We start from the raw sequence: 22433 nt of genomic DNA on the forward strand, positions 1-22433 counted from the left end.
GCTCCCTACCTGGTAAGTGACTTTTTCAGACTTTTTTGGCCCATAGGAATGCATTAATTAAATTTCAATGCATTCCTATGGGAAACTGCGCCTCGCAAGATGAAAATTTCGCAAGACAACATGACTCGCGGAATGAATTATTTTCGTCTTGCAAGGCTCCACTGTACAAAGTATTTGATCAAAAGGAACATTTTCAAATCTTCCTACTAATACAGTAGTGCCCTGCATGACAACAATAATCCGTTCCGTTAAAATCACTGTACAGCGAAATTGTTGTCATGCGAAAAAAAAAACCATTGGAATGCATTGAAAACCGATTAATGCGTTCCAATGGGGGAAATACCTGATCATCCTGCAAAGATCCTCCATAGGGCAGCCATTTTGCAATCGCTATCTTGTGAAAATCGGTCCGGAAAACAGCGGGGAGCCATTTTGTGAAACGCCGATCAGCTGTTTTAAATTGTCGTCTTGTGAACAATTGGTTCGTGAAGCACAGACCTAATAGTCGTTAAATGAAAATGCCCCATAGGAAGTCATTGTCAAGCAATTTTGTCATCATGTGGGGTAAGCGTCTAGCGGGGCACCACTGTATTGCAGTCAGCATATGCTGAAAGCACAGAGCTGTGAACACTTTTCTTAGAGGGGCTGAGGTTAAATTAACAAAGTAGTTCTCCAAACAGAATGATGTTTTATACAAAGGAAACCAACAGTTATAGGACGTTTCTGAGATGGCACGGAGATCCTGCCTCTTAAAGACATTTTTTTTTCTTTAACCAGATGCTTAGCTCTATTTGAAACAAAGGTAGGAAGGGAGTCTGTGTCAATCCCATTGTTCTGCAAAATAGGTCTAACTAAATTCACCCAGGATTTTTGAGATGGATTCTGAAGCTGTTCTGTGTAGCACTTCATAGGAAGGCGAGAATCATTCATATTGGCCAATTTCAGCCAATATATGGCCAGCGCAATATGAAAATGTATTTCAATTGGAATCAGTCCTACTTCGGCCCTTAGATATGCTGAGGATATGTTGTGAGGGACAGTTAGAAGAGATCGAATAAAAGAATTTTGGATCACTTCTTCAGTGCGAGTCTTTATATATCCCCATATCTCTGTCCCATATGTTATTTGGGGTACTATTTTCTTGGCAAATACCTCAACTGCAGGGGCCACCAACCTCCTGCCATAGGTTGAGGTAAACCACAAAAGAGACTGAGAGGGCTGAGATGCTTTCAGATTAATTGCTTTCAGATTATATTTCCATGAAAGTTGGGCATTGAAACAAAGGCCAGTTTGTTTTCTCGTGTCTTGGTATGGTAGCCACATCTACTTTTGGAGGACGGACCTCTGAATAAGTATCCGGGGTCAGTCTTTTTTTTGCAAGTGTCTCCCATTTGAAGGACTGGGCAGTCTAAATCTCATCACAAAAAGGGAGACAGGGGACTATGGAGGTGTGTACTGTACTCACAGAGAATGCCAGGAACAAATACCGTAGAGGAAAGCCTATTGGTTTCTATGATAATGGAACAATGTTTCTGAGAAGCTCTCTTCTTTCTAGTTAGGACAGCAGATTCATGATCTTCCCCACTTGAATGCTCTGTCAGTACCAAAAATAAAAAATTCTAAGCTATAAATCACATGCTAGTTTGCAGAAATGAGATCATAGGAATTAGTAATGCCTTTCAACAGAACTCATTGTTCTCTACTGTCCTTTCTAGTGATGCATATCTGTCTTTTTGATGATGCTTAAGTGCCTTCCCGGTCCTAGACACACTTGGAGGTCTTTGGTAATCATCAGGTGATTTTTTTATTACCTCCCTAACTGATCTGGGACCTTCTGTGTAGAACGTTTGTACTGTGATAGAAAAGGATAATTGTCTGCAGTTCTATACCGACTCCATCGATAGCATTTCAATTTATACACCCTTCTTTTGCAAACTAATATTGTGAGTAGGACCACAACATCCAGACACATAGCCGTGGTCCTTGTGAGTTTTTGGAAGTTGTAGTCAAAATGGTTGTTGTGGGTTTTTCGGGCTCTTTGGCCGTGTTCTGAAGGTTGTTCTTCCTAACGTTTCGCCAGTCTCTGTGGCCGGCATCTTCAGAGGACAGCACTGTAGTCAAAATGTTTCCAGGTTTGTTTCATAAGCAAGTATAGGATTCTGGCTAGAGCAGAGGGGAGCCCTCCTGTAATTTGGGAGTGCATGATTCATCTCTGTTCCTGACCCATTGTTGTCCCAATTCAATGCAGTTTTCTGTTTGGTATTTTGAGATGCGTGTTACATTGACAATACCTTCTCTCCAGCACAGCAGGGGTACTCTCCAGAGGAATAATTTTGCCATTGGCATGGCATAGTACTCCACCAACGCTGTGGGAACCACTGGAGTGATCAGATTTTGTTCAGCAGAGAGAAAATGTGCAGAATTTGTAGTGTAATTCTACATGTTTCTGAGCATTCTACACTGTTTGCCACAGTTTCCGCTGAAAGACTCTGGCAGAGGTGGGGTAATCTGTAGTGTTCCCCTTGCTTGTTATAGAACAGCCCTTTCTGCCATGGTGACATGATGAAATGCTCTTCACATTGGTCCATCTAAGGCAGGTACAGAGAGATGAGCTATCACTTACTGGCAATTGTTTACACTACACAGCTGTATCTAGTCATCAGTAGTGGTGTTTTATAGTTGGAGCACACTGCACTCCAGACACAAATTCTAAAAATAAACATACTGGATATTTTGTCCTTTTCATGTTTTTAATATTTAACACAGTGTATGATTATGTAACATTTGGTTGGTCCGATTTTGACAATTTGAAAAAGATTACGGAAAACAATCTCAAAAATGTTTATGCCTTCAAGTACAGTACTGTACATTTTTATTGTGCCAGGGGGAAACAGTAAGGATGAAAACATATGTAGCACTCATAGGTGATTAGCCATCTGAGCATGTGGATGGGGGTGTATGCCTCACGCTGCAATTTTGGGTTGGGATTCTCTATGCTGTCTGACCATGGGCCATTCCAGTAGCATTATCTTGTCCATGTTTACATGGAAGCTAGGCCCTGCAGTATTCAATGATATCATAAATAACTGTTGCTAGGATTGCAGCCTGTTAGTGCAATATGTAAGACAGGGGATTTTGAGAGTGAGATGAAAATTTCGCTTTTCTTGTTTGAAATTGATTTACTTCTGAAGTTAAAATAAAGCAATATAAAACGTACACAAATAAAGGCATTTGACAGTTGATAGAAATTAAGTATTTAAAAAGGACTGTCTGGTGCTGTACTTTATTTACAATGAAAACTGCTTCATTTTAAATGCTTTACATGACAAAAGGGTAAAAGCTCCTGAATTTCAGTAAAAGGTATTCAAGCTGCTAAATTATGTATGAAAATTAATAACATTGATTTGATGGCTACTTTGGAGAAAAAGAAAAAAAATGGTTTAGTTTTTCCAGTCCTCAGAGTCATTCTTGCAGATGAATGGTGAGAAAATGCATGATGAATCATTGAGTATATGTCAGATCTGTTTGCCTGGATGGGGAGCTGTTATCAGTAAATTAAGTGATACCTAGGAGTACTTAGAGACTCTGGGAAGATGTATCTTTCAGTTTTCTTCTACAGCACAAACATCCAACAATATTGCTCTTAAAATTCTAGCTATTGTGTATCACTAAATATACAGAACAACTTCTGTACAGTATTGTTGAGTATCCATTTCCGCCCTTTGAGAATCTTCAATAAACACTGGCCAAAATCCTGTTACTTAGAATAGTAAATTGCACTAGAGTAGGCATATTGAATGAATGAGAACTTAGTGAGTCAACTCCTCTGTAAATTCCATTGATTTAAATGGCCATAGTCTGACTGTAACTTACTATTCTAAAGTAAATAACAGAGTAGGCCCGTTTGAATCAATGGAACTTAGGGGTGAGGTGACTCACCAAATCCCCATTGATTTGATGGGCCTGCTCTAGTGAGAGTTACTACACTGAGCAACAGATTTGGGCCATTCCTCCATTGAGCAAGGGGTTGGACTCCGTGGACTTATAGGCCTCTTCCAACTCTATGATTCTGATTGATATTGCCTGGCCAAATAGCATTATGTGACTACCATAATCCCACATTTTATAAATCTAATATGTTACTAGTAAGTGAAAGAAACATGCTGCATTTAAAGTTGAAGGTACTGTGTAGCCGTTGGGACTCAAAACCATAGATTGAAAGCTTCTATTAAAAACTATTATGTGGCCATTAGAGATGGGCACAAACCTTTGTTTGGAGATTTGTGCCAGTTTGTATGCATGGCACCACAGATGCTGCATGTTCCCTTCCTCCACCTACTCAGTCAAAGACTCGCTCACCAATCAGAGTGCGCTCCTCTCCTCTTCCTCTTTGGCTGTTTGACGAGTCCCCGGCAGGAGCATAGGTTTGCCTGTCTTGCTACCTTGTCTGAGTAGACCGTCAGCCAAGGAGGCAGGGCAGGGAAGTTCCTGCTCTTGCGAGAGACTGGCCAAACAGCTGAAGAAGAGGAGGAGAGGAGCACACACCAGCTAGTGAGTGGGGAATCCAGCTGGGGAGGCAGGGGAAGGCAATATGCAGCACCTGTAGTGCCTCACGTGTAAACCGGCACAAACCTCCAAACCAAGGTTCATGCCCATCTCTAGTGGACATTGAAGCTTCTTCATTACAAACTTGCCAGCTATATAATATTTAAAGGAGGTAGCTGGCCACTAACGCACAAACATAGCCCAGTGCATTTTTCAATCTAGTGGATTGCCATAATTCAGATTTGAATACTTAAGACCACTGAAAACAGATGACTGAATTTCATTATTTTGGGGTTCGTCTGGAAATAACTCTTGCTCAGCTACTTGTGGGGTGGTTACATATATATTGCCAAAAAGGACGATGAATGTTACCAAAAAGGGGACAGGAGTTTGCATAATTTGCATGTATTAATTTATATGTAATAATGGGCAAAATTCTGATGGCATAAAGTTACATCACATAGATCAGATCCAGCACCAGAAATAATTAAACTGAAAGTTTCCCTCCCCCACTATATTTTATTTATTTTTATTTATTTGTTCCATTTTTACCCTGCCCATCTAGATTCAGGAATCTACTCTGGGCGGCTTATAAAGATAAAAACATTAAAATAGCTTTGATCAAAGAGCAAAAATCGATAAAGAAAACAGGATCCAAGATGGAAAAGAAGCTATGTAACGGGAGGGGGAAAAGCATGCCAGAAGATTCAAGTCTTCAACTTGTTTTTAAAAACTCCCAGCGAGGGTGCGAACTGAATCTCCAGTGGTAAGGTATTCCAAAGATGAGGGGCCACTGCCGAGAAGGCCTGGTTTCTTGTTCTCTCCTTCTGGGCCTCTCTTGGGGTTAAGCCCCTCAGCCATCTGGTCTGGCTTGATCGAGTGACCTGAGTAGAGCTAGGTGGGGAAAGGCGCTCTGCTAGGTATCAAGGCCCTAAACTGTTTAGAGCTTTATATGTAAACATTAGTACCTTGAAATCAATTCAGAAACGAATGGATAACTAGTGTAAGGCCACCAGAGTGGGGGAAACATGTTGGTGTATTTTCACCCCAATTAATATCTTGCGGACATGTTCTGGACCATTTGTAGCTTCCGCATCAGTCTCAAAGGCAGCCCCACATAAAGTGCATTGCAGTAGTCTAATCTTGAGACTACGAGTGCATGGCCCAGAGTGGTGAGTGACCTGACATTAAGATAGGAGTGCAACTGGGTAATCCGCCGAAGATGTAAGTGGGCGGAGCGGACCACAGATGCTACCTGGGACTCCATGGTAAGCGCTGGGTCAAGCGCTGGACCCCCAAGCTGTGGACCACACTCTTTGTGGTAAGACTTGCCCTCCCCAAAAAGAGTGAGCTTCCCAAACCACTAATAGAAAGAGCGCCCACCCTCTGTCTATCTTGTCCGGGTTCAACCTCAGTCCATTCTCCTGTATCCATTGTTGTACGGCCCCCAGGCAGCACTCAAGGGATGCAACAGCATCCACTGCTGTTGGAAAAAAGGAGATGTGGAACTGCGTGTCATCAGCATACTGGTGACACGAAGCGCCACACCCCCTGATGACCCCCCCAGCGGCCTCATATAGATATTAAACATTTTCAGGTTTGCCCTGGGAAGACTTTGGGAGCCTCAGGAGTGAGGGAGCCTGTTGTTGTTGTTGTTGTTGTTGTTGTTGTTGTTGTTGTTGTTGTTGTTGTTGTTAATGATAATGATAATGATAATGATAATCATAATGATAATGATAATGATAATGATAATAAACAAACAAGCAAACAAACAAACAAACAAACAAACAAACAAACAAACAAATGCTGGATAACCATAACTGCAATCAGGACCATGGCTGTGTTCCCCATCATGGCACTGGTGATTTTTGGCCACTAAAGGCTTCCACTCACTTCCCAAGACTCCTGAAGGCTCGTCCAAGGCAAAAGTGAGTCCTAGGAAGCCTCAGAACCTGGAACAAAAGGGAATAGGAAGTGTTTGATGAATTTAAATTAATTATTTCCTGCACCAGATCAAGTTTACATCAGTACAACTTTACATATCAGAATTTCGTCTATTAATGATAATTGTATGCTATCAAGTTGATTCTGACTTATTTATTTATTTATTTATTTATTTATTTATTTATTTATTTATTTATACCCCGCCCCTCTAGACCATGTCTACTCTTTTATCATGACCTTTCCAGGGTGTTCTAGGTATAAAGTTTGTTGGGCCCATGACCTTGCTAGTTTATAAAGCTGCCAGAGAGGGGCTGGTCGACCAGGTAGGAAGAGTGGTGAATGCCTTCTTGCAGCAGGGAAAGAGGCAGTAGTAAGATCATTATTGGGGGAAAAAACCCACCCTCCTTGGACCCCACAGTACTGGATAATTACTGGCCAGTCTCTAATATTCTATTCTTGGGCACAGTGCTGGTGCAGGTTATGACTTCTTAACTCCATGGGTTTCTGTATGAGATGAGTTATACATTTCTACATGAATCTACATTTCAATCTGTCTTCAGGCTTAGCTATGGGACAGACACTGCTTTGTTCACCTTAGATGGCCGACACCAAGAACTGGATAGGGGGAGTGTGTCCATCTTGGTTCTGTTGGACCTCTCACGGGATTTTGGGTCATTTCTCTGGGATGGGATTTGGAAGCAATGTTCTTCAGTGGTCCAGTCCTTCTTGGAGGGAAGAACTCAGAAATGCTGAGGAACTCTCTAGCTGTTGCCCTGCAGTGTCTCTCAAAGTTCTATTTTGTCCCCTATGCTATTTAACATCTACATAAAACCTCTGAGAGAGGTTGTCAGGAATTATGGGGTCTAGTGTCACCAGTATGCAATTAACATCCAACTCTGTCTCTTATTTCCATCTAAATATGAGGAAGTTGTTTTGGTTCTGATGTCATTAATCGACTGGATGAGGGTGAACAAAATGAAACTTAATCCAAGGAAGACAGAGGTACTCCAAAAGGCAGATAAAAGAACAGGGATCCGGCCTGTACTGGATGGGGTTGCACATCTTCTGAAAACATTGGTACACAGTTTGGGTTTGACTTGAAGCCTGGATGCCCAGGTTTTGGTGGTGGCCAGAAATGCATTTGCATCATTAAAATTAGTGTGCCAGCTCTCCCTTTTCTTTGAGAGGTTTGATCTGGCCATGATGTTACCTGCCTTAGTTACATAATGTCTGCATTATTGTAGCATGCTGTATGTGGGGCTGCCTTTGGAAAGTGGAAGCTTCAGTGGGTCCAAAACTACTGTAGATTGTTAACTGGGACTTGTTACAAGGATCACATACGCCACCCCTAATATAGCAGCTCTACGGGCTGCCAAGCCATTTCCAGGCACAATTCAAACTGCTGGCTTTAACCTATAGAGCTCCAAATAGCTTGGGTCCAAGCTTTCTTAAAGACTGCATCTACCTTTGTGAGCCTGCCTGGGTCTTAAGATCATCATGGAAGGCCTTTCTCTCAGTCCCACCACCCTCAGAGGTGCACTTGGTCGGGACACGGGAGAGGAGCGGGCTTTCTCTGTGGCTGCACACAGGCTCTGGAATTCCATCCCACATGAGGCCAGGCTGCCCCATCTTTGCTGTCAAAGGGGTTTTAAAATGGGATGGCTTGTAATTTTTTTTTGTTGCTTTTAAAACTGGTTTAGTAATGCTTTAATCTAACATTTAAAATACATTAAATAAGCTACTTCTTTAAACTTTAAAATATTGTCTTTTTAAGAATGATGTAAGCCGCCTTGGGTCCTTTTTTTAGGAGAAAGGCAGGGCAAAAATATTTTAAATAAATGAAATAAAAGAGAGTACTCAGGAGTGGTTTACCAGTTCCTTCTTCTGGGGCTGCCCTGGGACTGTGCAGCTCGCCCAAGGCTACACAGGCTGGCTCTTCTCTTGAGAGGCACAGTGAGGAATTGAACAGCACACAGTTGGCTGGCTGGATAGCTGAGTATACCAGGTATCTAATTATAGAGCTCGAGACTGGAAGTTCAATTCCCTACTGTTCAGCCAGCAATTTGTATGTATACATAGCTTCAAAATTAGAAATACAGTGGTGTCCCGCTTAACGATTACCCCGCTCCACGATGAATCAGCGTAACGATTAGTTTTTTCTGAACGCTTTTGCAATCGCAAAACGATGTTTAGATAGGAAAAAACCACTTTACGATGATTGGTTCCCTGCTTCGGGAACTGATTTTTCACTTAACAATGATCAAGACAGCTGATCGTCGGGTTTCCAAAATGGTCGCCCACTGTGCAAAATGGCTCCCCGCTGTGTTAGGGACGAATTCTTCGCTCTACAGGGAGCAGAAAATGGCTGCCTTATGGAGGATCTTCGCTGGATGAGCAGGTATTTTGCCCATTGGAAAGCATTGAATGGTTTTCAATGTGTTTCAATGGGCTTTTTTATTTCGCTCTACAGCGATTTCGCTGGAACGAATTAACGTCATCAAGCGAGGCACCACTGTAATACTAATAATTTTAACAATATTGCAATTTATCTCATTTGAGGGGGGTATGACCAGGTAGCATGTGTGTCTGTCAAGTCTATTGTGCAGATAGAGGGACAGTGATAAGGAAACCTGTCCAGGTGCTCAATGTGGAAGGGAATACTCAAAATTTTCTGCTTTTTCTTGATTTTTATATCAGATCCAGGCAACTCTTCAAAGGAGGGACATCTTCAAGACGTCCAAGCAACCTTTCAATAGAGATTAGCCCTCCCTCAAAGAGGGCATGTGGCCATGTTACATGACTGACTGTTACAAGTCATGCTTTTGCAGCTCAGCTAACTCACAAGACTGTTGCAAGAACAAATGGGATCAGAGCTGTGAATCACTTTGAACTGAAAATTGCTATAAAATGGGGAAATAATAAGAGTAACGGACGTACTAATAGTGTGATTGCAGAGTAAAACTGCTTGGAAGATTTGCAATAAAATGTTATTAATATAGATTTTGTGATAAGCCTAGAGTGGAGAATGCAGAATTATGATATTTATTCACAGGAGTAAGTAGAAGAAATACAATAAACTGAAAAAGATGTCTGTGAATTTTGCTGATTTCAGACTCTAAACCTACTAGTTTTATTAAAAAGAACACCAAAGACCATAAATATATACAGTGGTGCCTCGCTTAACGAGTGCACCGTATAGCGATGTTTCCGTACAGCGATCCCTTTTTCGGGATCGCTATACGGAAACATACCCGATCTTCGCAATGGGGAAAACCCGCATTGCGAAGATCGGGTATTGCGGCGGCCATTTTGGAGCTGCCGAACAGTTGATCGGCGGTTCCAAAATGGCCGCCGGAAGCCCGGAAATGGCTGCCGGCAGCCGTTTTCGCGCCCTGCCCTCGCTTAGCGAAGGCGCGAAAATAGCTGCCGGCACCTGGAATCCTCGCTGAACGGGTAAGTAACAAAGGTATTGGAACGCATTAAATGAAGTTTAATGCGTTCCAATACATTTCCCCTACCCGTTTAGCGATGATTCCGTATAGCGAGGGTTAATCCGGAACGGATTAACCTCGCTATACAGGGCACCACTGTATACACATTAGACCCTTAGATTGGGAAGCTATTGCATTGAACTGAGTTCTACTCTTCAGCCTAGAAGATTGTTTCTTCCTCTATTACTCTTGCAGAGAACTGAGCTATGCTTTGTCTGGTTAGTAGGAAAATACCTCAGGTGGTAAGAATGTTCTCTGACCTTGCCCTCTTTTCTTTGGTTCTAACCGCTGCCTTTAGTATTTGCACTGCTAGGATGTACCCTAAGATCCTTCTTTATAGGTACATACAAACCTGAGCCTAGAACTGTCCCTCTGGTTCTCCTTTAGATCACAACCTTACTTCATCATTTTGCATGGAGGGCTTCCAAATTATTGGGCTATTCAAGGAGGCCAATATTTTGACAGTCTGGAAGTAACATATGCATATAATAGGCTTCATAACTAGGGCATCTGGTCTCATGGGTCTTCCATGTGGGCATTGGGTATCCATATCTTCCACATTACTGCAGGTTTGCAGTGGGAGAAGGGCTTGGAGACTGCATTCCTGAAGTTTGAAAGCTACTAGACAAACTGCTCCATCAATGCTCTTCAGCTCATTGTTGCCTAACAGTGACAGTGCTGTGTAGTGGAAGGAGGAAGACAGGAGAGTTTAACTCCTATGAGACTTTTTCACAGCAGTCATTCATCCGTTGCCTTTGTCCAAGTAGAAGGACCCAAGGTGGCTCACAGTTAAAATAATATAATCATACGCACTGAAAAACAAAATGAGATATAATATTTTTTAAAAATTGCACAGACATTGAATATGTCAAGAACCGCTGCTTATGTGTACATAAACAGTATATAGTACTGTACTCTAAATAAGCGTAGATGTCGCCTTCTGGAGAGAAAGAGAGAGACCTGACAGAAACTCAGTACTTTGTCTTTTTATCTCAAGATGCAAAAACATATGACAGGCAAATTCAATTAGTAAAATACTTTGCATTTAACATTGAACTTAAAGAGCTTAATTTCAGCATAACAGCATGTACATAACACGTAATGACTTAGTTAGTCACAAACCCACTGCCAACATGGCTGCCCTTAACCTAGGTGCAGCAACACAAGTTCTGCCTTAGTTAGTTTTATACAGACTGCAGCCACTGCAATCACAAACATCTGCCTGTGGCAACTGCAACCTCAGACCTTACCAGTAAATCAACTGCCGGTGTTTGGCTGACCTACCTACAGTTCGTTTCTATCTACTCAGGCTTTCCTATGTGAGTATGTTCAAGACTTTGATTTATTTCTCGGTAACCTGATCTATAGAAATATTTTAACAGAATATTGAAAACTGCCATTTAAAAACTTCAAAATCTGCACACCTCTGATTTACAGGAACTCAGAGGGGGGGGCACACCTTATGATGACTTGTTCAAATCAATTCCCAGTGTAGGTCATCCACCAAGGAAATCAAAGCCATTTCTGTCCCATAACCAGGCCTGAGAAGCTACCATATGCTCCAGTGCTTAATTCAGAAATGTAGGAGATCGGCCAATAATTGTCCAATACACTGGGACCCCAGGAGGGGCTTTTAAAACAAATGTCTTATCGCTGTCACCTTTAGGCATGCTGGCACTTCTCCTTGGCGCAAGGAGGCATTCACCACTCTGCCAATCTCTCTTTGGCTGCTTTTACCACTCAGGAAGGGCAAGTGCCCAGCACACATGTGATGGCTTTCTCTTCTCCAAGGATCTGTGGTGTGCTGGGACATAGGGGTAACTGAAGGACAGTTGCCTTCATTCTGGCAAGTGAGTTAAGTGATAACGGGCAAAGAGGACGTCAGGGAATGAGGAAAATTGTCAGAGGCTGGATATTTCTTTCCCTTTCTTCCCCAGAGTTCCTGCTTCAGACACTGAAATTTCCAGTAACTCTTTCTTGGAACATGATTGGTGTCCCATTCTGTACACTTAAACTGTGCATTAATGGTTTATTTGTTTGTTTGTCCTGGATCTTAGTGTTTTAGGGCAGAGTTCTTTTTATCAGAGCATTAGCTTTTGAAGTATTAATAAAAGAAAAAGACTATGCATATCTCCTGAGAGCATAAATATGGGTTCTTTTAGGAAATGTGGCTATAATAGTGTCATGAAGGAATATATTGGTACAGTAAAAAACTGAAAAGGGGTTGGTGAGGAAGAAGAGAACAGATGCAGAAATCTGAGGAGCTTTTCCTTAATTTATGAAAATTTCCCAAATTCTTGATGTTTTCCCAGACGATCTAGTAAAGAAGCTGTCCAGACTGTTTAGATTGCAGCTTTTTCTTGTTATGCACGCTTTTGTTTTAAAACTCATTGATGTGCCCAAAGGTTGGAACCACCAGTGAGTATACAAGGCATAGTAGAGACCCCCAAAATGAAGGTGTGGAAGTAGAAATGATGGCATAGGGGTTTCACTGGAAAGAAATATGTTCTAAATACAACACAGTGTTTTGTTTTTTTACTTGAATGGTGCCTTTGTTATACTTTGAGCAGTTATTTTAATCTGTGCTTCAATACAGTATATTCACAATTTTAGATACGGGCAGTTTGTAATTTGGGATGTGTAAGTTTATGTATGTGTGATTTTTGGCTGTTAAGATAGCTAAGCTAAATTAAGATCATTCTAAATTATGATTTTAGCTGTGATTTGTTGGACATCTTGGGCCATCATGAGAAAGATAGGCTATAAATTGAACTAATCATCATCAGTAGGATGGACAAAGGTGAAATATACTTGTAGGAAAAATGAAATAAATGCAGTTCCAAAATACTCCATGTCCTACCTTTCATGCACACTAATGTCTATGGTTAACATAAAAGGACCACAACTTTTTCTTTATCACTTCTTGTCAAAAGCCCGAACAATCTTTTACTGGAGTCAGAAAGACTCTATTTTTAGATTAGCAAACCTATTCTATTACTTAGGTTAGCACATGATTATTGGATGGAATGCAGGGAAAATAAAGATTAGGAGAAAATTTATGATGGAATAAATGTGTGTGTGTGTGTGTGTGTGTGTGTGTGTGTGTGTGTGTGTGTGAGAGAGAGAGAGAGAGAGAGAGAGAGAGAGAGAGAGACTGGTTGATATTCCCGTCCTCAAAAACCAGGAGGAGGCATGGCTGTAGGTGGATAAATCCAGAGTGTGGGTGTGAGTCCTCAGCTGGGTGGTCACAGAAGTTAAGCTGAAGAATAAAGTCTGAATGACAGGCACATATTTCTTGGAAGTCCAGTCACTGCCTGATTATGATGTACACACTGTGTGCTTTAGTATGAAGTGTTGCTGTAGGCTTAGAATGATTTCCGAATGATACAAAATCCTGACAGCATCGCCGTGCCTCCTGGTTCTTTTCCAACTTGCTACACAGCCTAGCTGATTTTGGATGCTCTGAATTCTGTGCAAGCCACCTCTCACAGGGAAAACTGATGACACAGTAAGAATGAAGACAGTGTCAAGGCGATTTTCACCTGGAGCTATTGATAATATTTATCTCAAAAGATTAAATGCAGTATGTTGCTTGTGACAACTAATACAGCACTAAATGGTATATGAAATGGAAGTGGGAACTTTATAGTTTTTCTCTCAGAAGAATAAAAATAAAGTGTTGTTGAAAAAACAGCCACAAGGGTAAAAATAGGCAGGTCCAAGTCTCACACAGCATGTTAATTCAACTGTTGTGAAAGATGTCACAGCCCCGCATGTGTGCCAAGGAGCCTGTGGACTTTGATTCTGTATGAGAAGGTCCATACTTCATCAACAAAATTTCTCTCCATTTTCATTCCACTGTATTCATGGATTTCATTTCATAAAGCAATCACTTGGCTGCTTTGGTGGACTGAGAAAAGAACATGTAGGGATTGTGGCATTGATTCATTACAGTTTGGGTTTCTGAAAAGTATTTGCTGTCAGTTTTCTGGATGCCTCCTGCTTTTTTTCTCTCATTCTTTCTGTGCTCACAGCTTTAGTTTCTGTCTCCATGATGCCTGAACTATACTCTTATTATTAAGAATTTTAGAATACCCAAAAGCTGAGGACAAGCATTTTATGCACATGAGCACAAGGTCAGTACATTCGTTTTAGGTCCTATTGTTAGTCTAGACTAAAATAGACCCGCTACGTTGAATGGGACTTTGATAAATCATTATTTGTATATGTTCCATTGACTCAATAGGTCTAGTTAGGACTTCCCATTGATTTTTGTTCTTTATGTCTGATATTTTACTATAGATACTTTACTACTGAGAAAAGGCAGAGAAAGATGCTAGGGATTATTTACAGCCTCATTATTAGGTACAGCAAGGTGCTAATTGCTTTGGGGTGTTTTGAACTGGAGCTTGTTACTATTTCTTGACTACTGCCAGTGAGAAAAGAGGAATGTGATGTGCTTCAGATATAAAAAATGTATGGCACAGTGTAAGTATATACCATGCAATGATGCCTCATCCTGAGTGTGGGCTCAGTGTGCCCTTCAAGTTGAAACAAGGTGCTGTTCACCGCTTTGGTTCAGGCAACAAAATGGCATGGGCTGGCTCTGTAATTCCAGAACCATGAATGCTCCTTTCTTTTTCTGTCATGCATCACATTTATCATGGTTTCTGTTCAAAAACAGCAGTCATTTAAGCTTCTCTTTCTAGCAATAAATTCTCTTTACCCCTCAATGCACATGCCTAGCTTCCATCAGCGTTAATGTTGAGGAGAATTGTGGTTACCCAAGCTCAATGAGGCAAGAAATATTTAGATATCACTCAAAAGTTTCCAAGAAAAATATATTTCAATACCAGTTTTTCCATACAATGCTGTCCATGTCTGTGCAGTGCATCTTACACAATAAACATTTGCTTTTTTAAAAAGGAGCTATTTATGTGTACGGACAGATGTATTTTTAAAGAACCCAAGAATTTGCTGAGGATAATTGCAACTCATTGATGAGCTGTTGGGATGTGTGTTGGTTATGTGCCTGGTTGAACAACCAAGATGTACCCAGCACCTTCTCTGTTAGCCATAAGTTGCCAGAGCAGGCTACACAAACCTTATGCAAACTCCAGTAGGGTTCTACCCAATAGCAGTGCCTGAATCTGGCTTTCTCAGTTACAAGGCTACCAAATGTCAAAAGTCTATTGTTACCACCGGAATCCTATTCAGATATGTAAAAACTATTCACTCCCTATATTCAGGAATCACACTGTGTCACTCCACTTCAATTGTAATGCACATTATATAGGCCCTCCAGCATGTGTGTAAAAGGAGAGGCCTACTCACATTCAGCAAAATGCTGAATATGAATATGAATACTCTCTGCCTGATCTGGAACCCTACACTACTGGGATTCTATATCACTTTGAGGCCTACTTGTTTTCACCTGTCATCTATGCTTACTGGCAGGGGTTCTCCATGTTGTTTTCTTGCCACACCTGGATGCTTGAATTGAAACTATGGCTGTTTCCGCAGTTTGGATATCTTACTTTTTTAGACTACAATTTTGAGAGTTTCTCAGCTATTATAGCTTGTGCCCATGCTGGCTACTGGATTCTAGGATTGTAATCCAAAAAGATAACATTTCTAGAATGTGGTATTTTCTCAGATTTTTTGTCTATATGTGGGTTCTTTATTTTTCTTTCTTTCTTTGAGGTCTACAACAAGCTGGAGCAGACTTCAGACTCTCAGAATCTATGTTAAATGTATGATCTGGCTTGACACTTGGATAGTTAGGATTCAGAAATCATTGTTGGTTGTCTCAGTGTCTCAGATGTCTCAGTGAGGCCAGGTTTGTCATGAGTTCTGCCAAAGAAGATCTGGAATCTGAGGGGTTAATTACAGCTGAGGAGAATGCTAGGCAATCAGAATCACAGGCAGTTGAATCACCACCAGATTCTCCTCCCCCAGTAGCCAGAGTAAAGGACAAGCTTCGGCAAGGACTCATGACACGGAGATCCGAAGCCCCCATGAATGCTTCCCATAGGAACATCAGGACGACCAGCCCTGAGTATTAGCAGGATGAGGTGTTTAGATGGCTGCTGTTGCTATAAAATCTGCACCCAGACACTGGCAAGCTTGTGGAAGCAACAAGTCAAATTTCTGGCTTGCATCCACGCTCCTGACTACCTTGAACCTTGTTCTCTGGACCCTTGGCTTTGGACTCTGACCCTGGACTACGTTGTGTGATTTGGCTTTGGACCCTGATCTCAGATTACGGTTTGTGATTTGGCTTTGGCAACTTATTATCGGCTCTGCATTCTCTGAACTTCTGACATTGGGATGGTTTATCGGACTCTGCTGTTAAAACCCCTGGGAACGTGACAAGGTTAGGGGCATTATGGAAAAGGCTTGCTAAAGCGTCACCTGACGTGGTGCAGAATATTGGCATAAAAAAGAGAGGAAGGTCCAGGATAGGCATCATGACTAGAGCATGAATGAGGAAAACAGTGGTTCATGATGGTTCATAGTTCATCGTTATTCATGAATTATGAACCTCGAACGTTCACAAACTTCCAGCAAAGTGAACCATTTTGTGTTTTGTGCAATTTGGGACTTCCAGGAGCAGGAGAATGGCCCCCATATGACTTAGAGAAGTCAAACTCACAGCAAATTTTCAACTGACTCTCCTCCCCACCCCATTCAAGTTTGGCAAACACAGGATTTAGGACATCTGAGTTACAGCTCTCAAAGCAGGTTCCTCCAAGGAATTGTTCTTTAGCAGCTGGGTAAAAAGTACTTTCCCGGGGGACCTGCTTTGTGGGTGTATAACTCAGACGTCCCAAATCGAGTGTTTGCCAAACTTGGAGGGGTTGGGGAGGAGAGTCAGCAAAAGAGTGAGTTGGCATTTGGAGAAAATTAGATTTGGGATGTCCATGTTATAGTCCACATACGAATCACCAATATCAGTAATAATTCAGCACACAACTCTCATAACTCAGCATGCAGTAGTAAATGCCTATGCTGGCTTCTTCAATTCCATTAAATCCAGTGATTAACAGACAACTTAGAGAAGTGCAAATGCTCTGTCTGGAACAGTTTTAACAAGTTTATAATGGCTATATTTTTAATTATAATTTTATCCTGTGTTGTTAAGCTACCATGAGCAGTATTCATAGTGGAACATTAAAACGATTAAAATATCATTTTTGTTCTATATTCATAATTAAGCTAAAAATTTCCTTGGTGGCCCTAGCAACATTGTTGAAATAACAACTGTTCAAAGGAAGGAGAAAAACAGCGCAAATTGTCCAGAATTGGTACATTGGAACCACATCCTTAAGCTGTTATAATAATTGCATCAGGACAATATCTACACAGGAATTCAATATAGGGGTCATCATGGTTAATCCCACATATGGTGTGAATGGTGAGATAAAAGAGAAGGCTACCAAAGCAATTTGGCATTTGCTGTTTAATGTGTATGATGTAGTGGCAGAGATCATGTTGCATCTCCATAATCAAACACACCGGTAAGACCAAATATTTGAAGTACAACTAGTTGGCCATTTCCTCACAGCCTTTACTATAAAACTGAAAAAACCTGCATTGCTAAGTAGATCACAAATACAAAGTCCAGATGGTGAAGCACACACAGAGTGAGTATCAATGTAACAGATTTACATGGCTTTATTTTTATTTTAAGTCAATATATTAGTATAGATCATTTCTCCATGAAGGGTACTAATTGCCAGCAGTTACTAGGCACATATGGAAATCACCAGATGGGCAATACCAGAATCAAATTGATTATATTCTCTGCAGCCAAAGATGGAGAAGCTCTATACAGTCAGCAAAAACGAGACCTGGAGCTGATTGTGGCTCTGATCATCAGCTTAAATTCGCACTCCTGGTGTTTAGTCAGAACTCTCCACTATGACCTGCCCGTCTTGGGTGTCCCTGTACGGCATAGCCCTTAGCTTCTCTGAGTTACTCAAGCCCCTTCGCCACAACAAGGCAGCAATCCATGAAGAGGAGCATTATTGTTAGGTTGTGAAAAAGTATGATAGCTGTTGCAGTTGCATGGATTTTTCATAACTTAGGCCATTGCATGGGTTGTTTGCATTTTTTTAATCAACCAGTTAGTGCTTGCTCTTTTTGCATGTGTGTGCACACACATGCATGCTTTGCTTCACCTCACTTTGTAAAGCAAAGGTAACTGCAGTAGTTATCTTTGGAGGCGTCAGTTATCGCAAAGGGTAGAGGTATTAGTTTTACTGAAAATATTTTACAGAAACTATGCTCTGGTGCAAAAAGAAAGTGATCATCTATTTTGTTGGTGAAAAATCTCACAAGGGTTACAGTACTTAATTCTTAACAGATTGTCTTGATCTATTGAGATAGTCCTTCTTGATGAGAACAAGAAGATTTTTTGGCATCTTTAAATGGAGATAAATGGATAGGTAGATCTGGGCTAAACAGAACCCCCTCCCCGCAAACAAAGAAACAAAAAAAGTAAACAAAAACAAAACATCAGAACAACCAAACAGTGTACACAATCAGACCTAATTAGTGCTCCAGGCAAATGGTGCAAACACCTTTTGATCTTTCTGCTGTTAATCCCAAGAAAACAGTGAATGTTTTGTACCTCTGAATGTTGACTTTGTTTTACATCCACTTGTGAGAGGTAGAAAGTGCTTTTCTTGATGTGCTCAGACAGCAGAAACAAATGGCACGTTTCTGCATGGATGCTTTTCCTTGATGTCGCATGTTCCTCTTATTGCATGTTGTTGTTGTTGTTTAGTTGTTTAGTCATGTCCAACTCTTCGTGACCCCATGAACCAGAACACGCCAGGCCCTCCTGTCTTCCACTGTCTCCCGGAGTTAGGTCAAATTCATGTTGGTCGCTTCGATGACACTGTCCAACCATCTCATCCTCTGTCGTCCCCTTCTCCTCCTGCCTTCACACTTTCCCAACATCAGTGTCTTTTCCAGGGACTCTTCTCTTCTCATGAGATGGCCAAAGTATTGGATCCTCAGCTTTAGGATCTGTCCTTCCCGTGAGCACTCAGGGTTCATTTACTTTAGAATGGATAGGTTTGTTCTCCTTGCAGTCCAGGGGACTCTCAAGAGCCTCCTCCAACACCACAATTCGAAAGCATCAATTCTTCAGTGGTCAGCTTTTTTTATGGTCCAGCTCTCACTTCCGTACATCACTATAGGGAAAACCATAGCTTTGACTATTCAGACTTTTGTTGGCAAGGTGATGTCTCTGCTTTTTAAGAAGCTGTTGAGGTTTGTCATCGCTTTCCTCCCAAGAAGCAGGTGTCTTTTAATTTCGTGGCTGCTGTCACCATCTGCAGTGATCATGGAGCCCAAGAAAGTGAAATCTGTCACTGCCTTCATGTCTTCCCCTTCTATTTGCCAGGAGGTGATGGGACCAGCGGCCATGATCTTAGTTTTTTTGATGTTGAGCTTCAGACTGTTTTTTTCACTCTCCTCTTTCACTCTCATTACAAGGTTCCTTAATTCCTCCTCACTTTCTGCCATCAGAGTGGTATCATCTGCATATTGGAGGTTGTTGATATTTCTTCCTGAAATCTTAATTCCGGCTTGGGATTCCTCCAGTGCGGCCTTTCGCATGATGTATGAGGAACTGGTAATTCATATGCCCATTTTGTGCTGTTATACTATGATGCGACATCACTGGAACCAGTTGTACTGGCTCTTGCCTTTCCACTGGACTATTTCAGCAACATGGAGAGGGGGGATTTGCTGCTTGGGTAACAGCCCATCCTCCATATTGTTTTACCCAGGCTTCGTGCTCTGGAGAGGACACTCCAGCTTCGCATACAGTGGCGAAACAACACGGGAAGTAGCAGTTACCGGTTATAAGTCTTTGCTCAATTGGCATAGAGCATGATGCCAGGGGCTACTTCTGATGGTGGGAGAGGTCATTGCACCTCACTAGGTAGATACCGCCCGCCTTAAGCTGGGCAGCCCCCAGCCAGTAAGGTGCTACCTCGCCATGGTCTGTTAACTTCACGGGGTGCGTGGGGTTTAGGGTCAAACCCAACAAGCAGATCGATAACCGTGCACCATGCAACAATCGTAAGAAAACTTCTGCCCTAAAGCTGGGCACCTGGAATGTACGGACAATGACCCCTGGCTTTCCTGACTACGGCTTTCCTGACGACCTCCAAGAAATAGACGATGTGCACAAGACAGCTGCAATTGACATGGAACTAAGTAGACTGCAGATGGACATTGTTGCCCTGCAAGAGACAAGATTGCCTGATTCGGGATCTGTGAAAGAAAAAAACTTCTCATTTTTCTGGCAGGGAAAACCATCGAATGAGACCAGGGAATATGGTGTTGGCTTTGCAGTCAGAAATACTCTTCTGAGATGCATTGTTCCACCCACTGTGGGGAGTGAAAGAATCCTGTCTCTGCAGCTCCACTCATCAGCAGGACCAGTAACCCTCATTAGTGCATATGCACCAACACTGTCATCCAGTCTAGAAGTGAAAGACAAATTCTATGACGATCTGGCAGCTACTATCAAAAAAGTCCCTGAAAGAGAGGCACTGTTCATTCATGGAGACTTTAACGCTAGAGTTGGTGCTGATCATAATTCCTGGCCCACTTGTCTAGGCCGCTTTGGCATTGGAAAGATGAATGAAAATAGCCAACGCTTGCTGGAGTTTTGCTGTTATTATGGTCTCTGTGTCAGCAACACATTCTTTAATACGAAGCTGTAACACAGAGTTTCCTGGAGACACCCAAGATCCAAGCATTGGCATCAGCTTGATCTGATCCTCACTAGACGTTCTAGCCTTCCTAGTATTATGATCACACGCAGTTACCAGAGTGCTGATTGTGATACTGATCACTCCCTGGTGTGTAGTAGAGTAAAACTGCGAACAAAGAGAGTATATCACACGAAAAAGGAAGGAAGACCACATATTGACATCAGCAAGACTCGTGATCAAAGAAAAGTGAAGGAATTCGCCCAAGCACTTGAGGAAGCCCTTCCAGGTCTGGCTAATGTAAATGCACCTGAACGATGGAAACACTTCAAGAACGCTGTCTATAACACTGCCTTGACCACCTTTGGCAAGAAGACCAAAAAGATGGCTGACTGGTTCGAAGCCCATTCAGAGGAGCTAATGCCAGCCATCGAGGATAAGAGAAGAGCTCTAGCAGCATACAAAACCTGTCCTTGCGAGTACAACTTGCAAGCTCTTCGAGCTGCTTGTAGCCAAGTCCAACAGGCTGCCAGGAGATGCTCCAACGATTATTGGCTCCAGCTCTGCTCTCAGATACAGATAGCAGCGGACACAGGTAATGTCAAAGGAATGTATGACGGTATCAAGCAGGCCTTAGGTCCAATACAGAAGAAATCTGCTCCCTTGAAGTCTGCTACAGGTGTGCTCATCCAGGACCGAGCACAGCAGATGGAACGCTGGGTACAGCACTACTCTGAGCTATATTCCAGAGAGAATGTAGTAACCGAAGAAGCATTAAATAACATTGAGTGCCTGCCTGTCTTGGAAGAGCTGGACAGCGAACCAATCTTAGCAGAAATAAAAGCGGCCTTGGATTCCCTCGCCTCCGGCAAGGCACCTGGAAAGGATAACATCCCTGCTGAAGTGCTGAAATGTTGTAAGGAGATCATCACCACCAAACTGTATGAAGTCTTTTGTCTCTGCTGGAGGGAAGGTGGAGTACCACAGGACATGAAGGATGCAAACATCGTCACATTGTACAAGAACAAAGGAGACAGGGGCGACTGCAATAACTACCGTGGCATCTCTCTTCTTAGCGTTGTAGGGAAGCTGCTTGCCCGTATTGTGCTGAAGAGGCTCCAGGTGCTTGCAGACAGAGTCTATCCAGAATCACAGTGTGGATTTCGAGCTAATAGATCCACCACTGACATGGTATTCTCCCTCCGACAGCTGCAGGAGAAATGCAGGGAACAACAACAGCCACTCTTAGTGGCCTTCATAGACCTTACAAAAGCATTTGATGTGGTTAGCAGGGATGGCCTTTTTAAAATACTTCCCAAGATTGGATGTCCACCTCGTCTCCTTAACATCATCAGATCTTTCCATGAGGGAATGAAAGGCACTGTAGTTTTTGACAGCTCAACATCAGACCCCTTTGACATCCGAAGCGGAGTGAAACAGGGCTGTGTCCTTGCACCAACACTTTCTGGGATCTTTTTTGCTGTCATGCTGAAGCATGCCTTTGGAACTGCAACCGAGGGTGTCTATCTCCAGACTAGATCAGACGGAAAGCTCTTTAATCTCTCTAGATTGAGAGCAAAGACCAAAGTCCAACTGAAATGCATGAGGGACTTCCTCTTCGCAGATGATGCAGCTATTGTTGCCCACTCTGCTGAAGACCTCCAACTACTCATGAATCGTTTCAGCAAGGCCTGCCAAGACTTTGGACTAACAATCA

Source organism: Pogona vitticeps, chromosome 2 (assembly GCF_051106095.1).
Source record: "Pogona vitticeps strain Pit_001003342236 chromosome 2, PviZW2.1, whole genome shotgun sequence".
NCBI classification, from domain to species: Eukaryota; Metazoa; Chordata; class Lepidosauria; order Squamata; family Agamidae; genus Pogona; species Pogona vitticeps.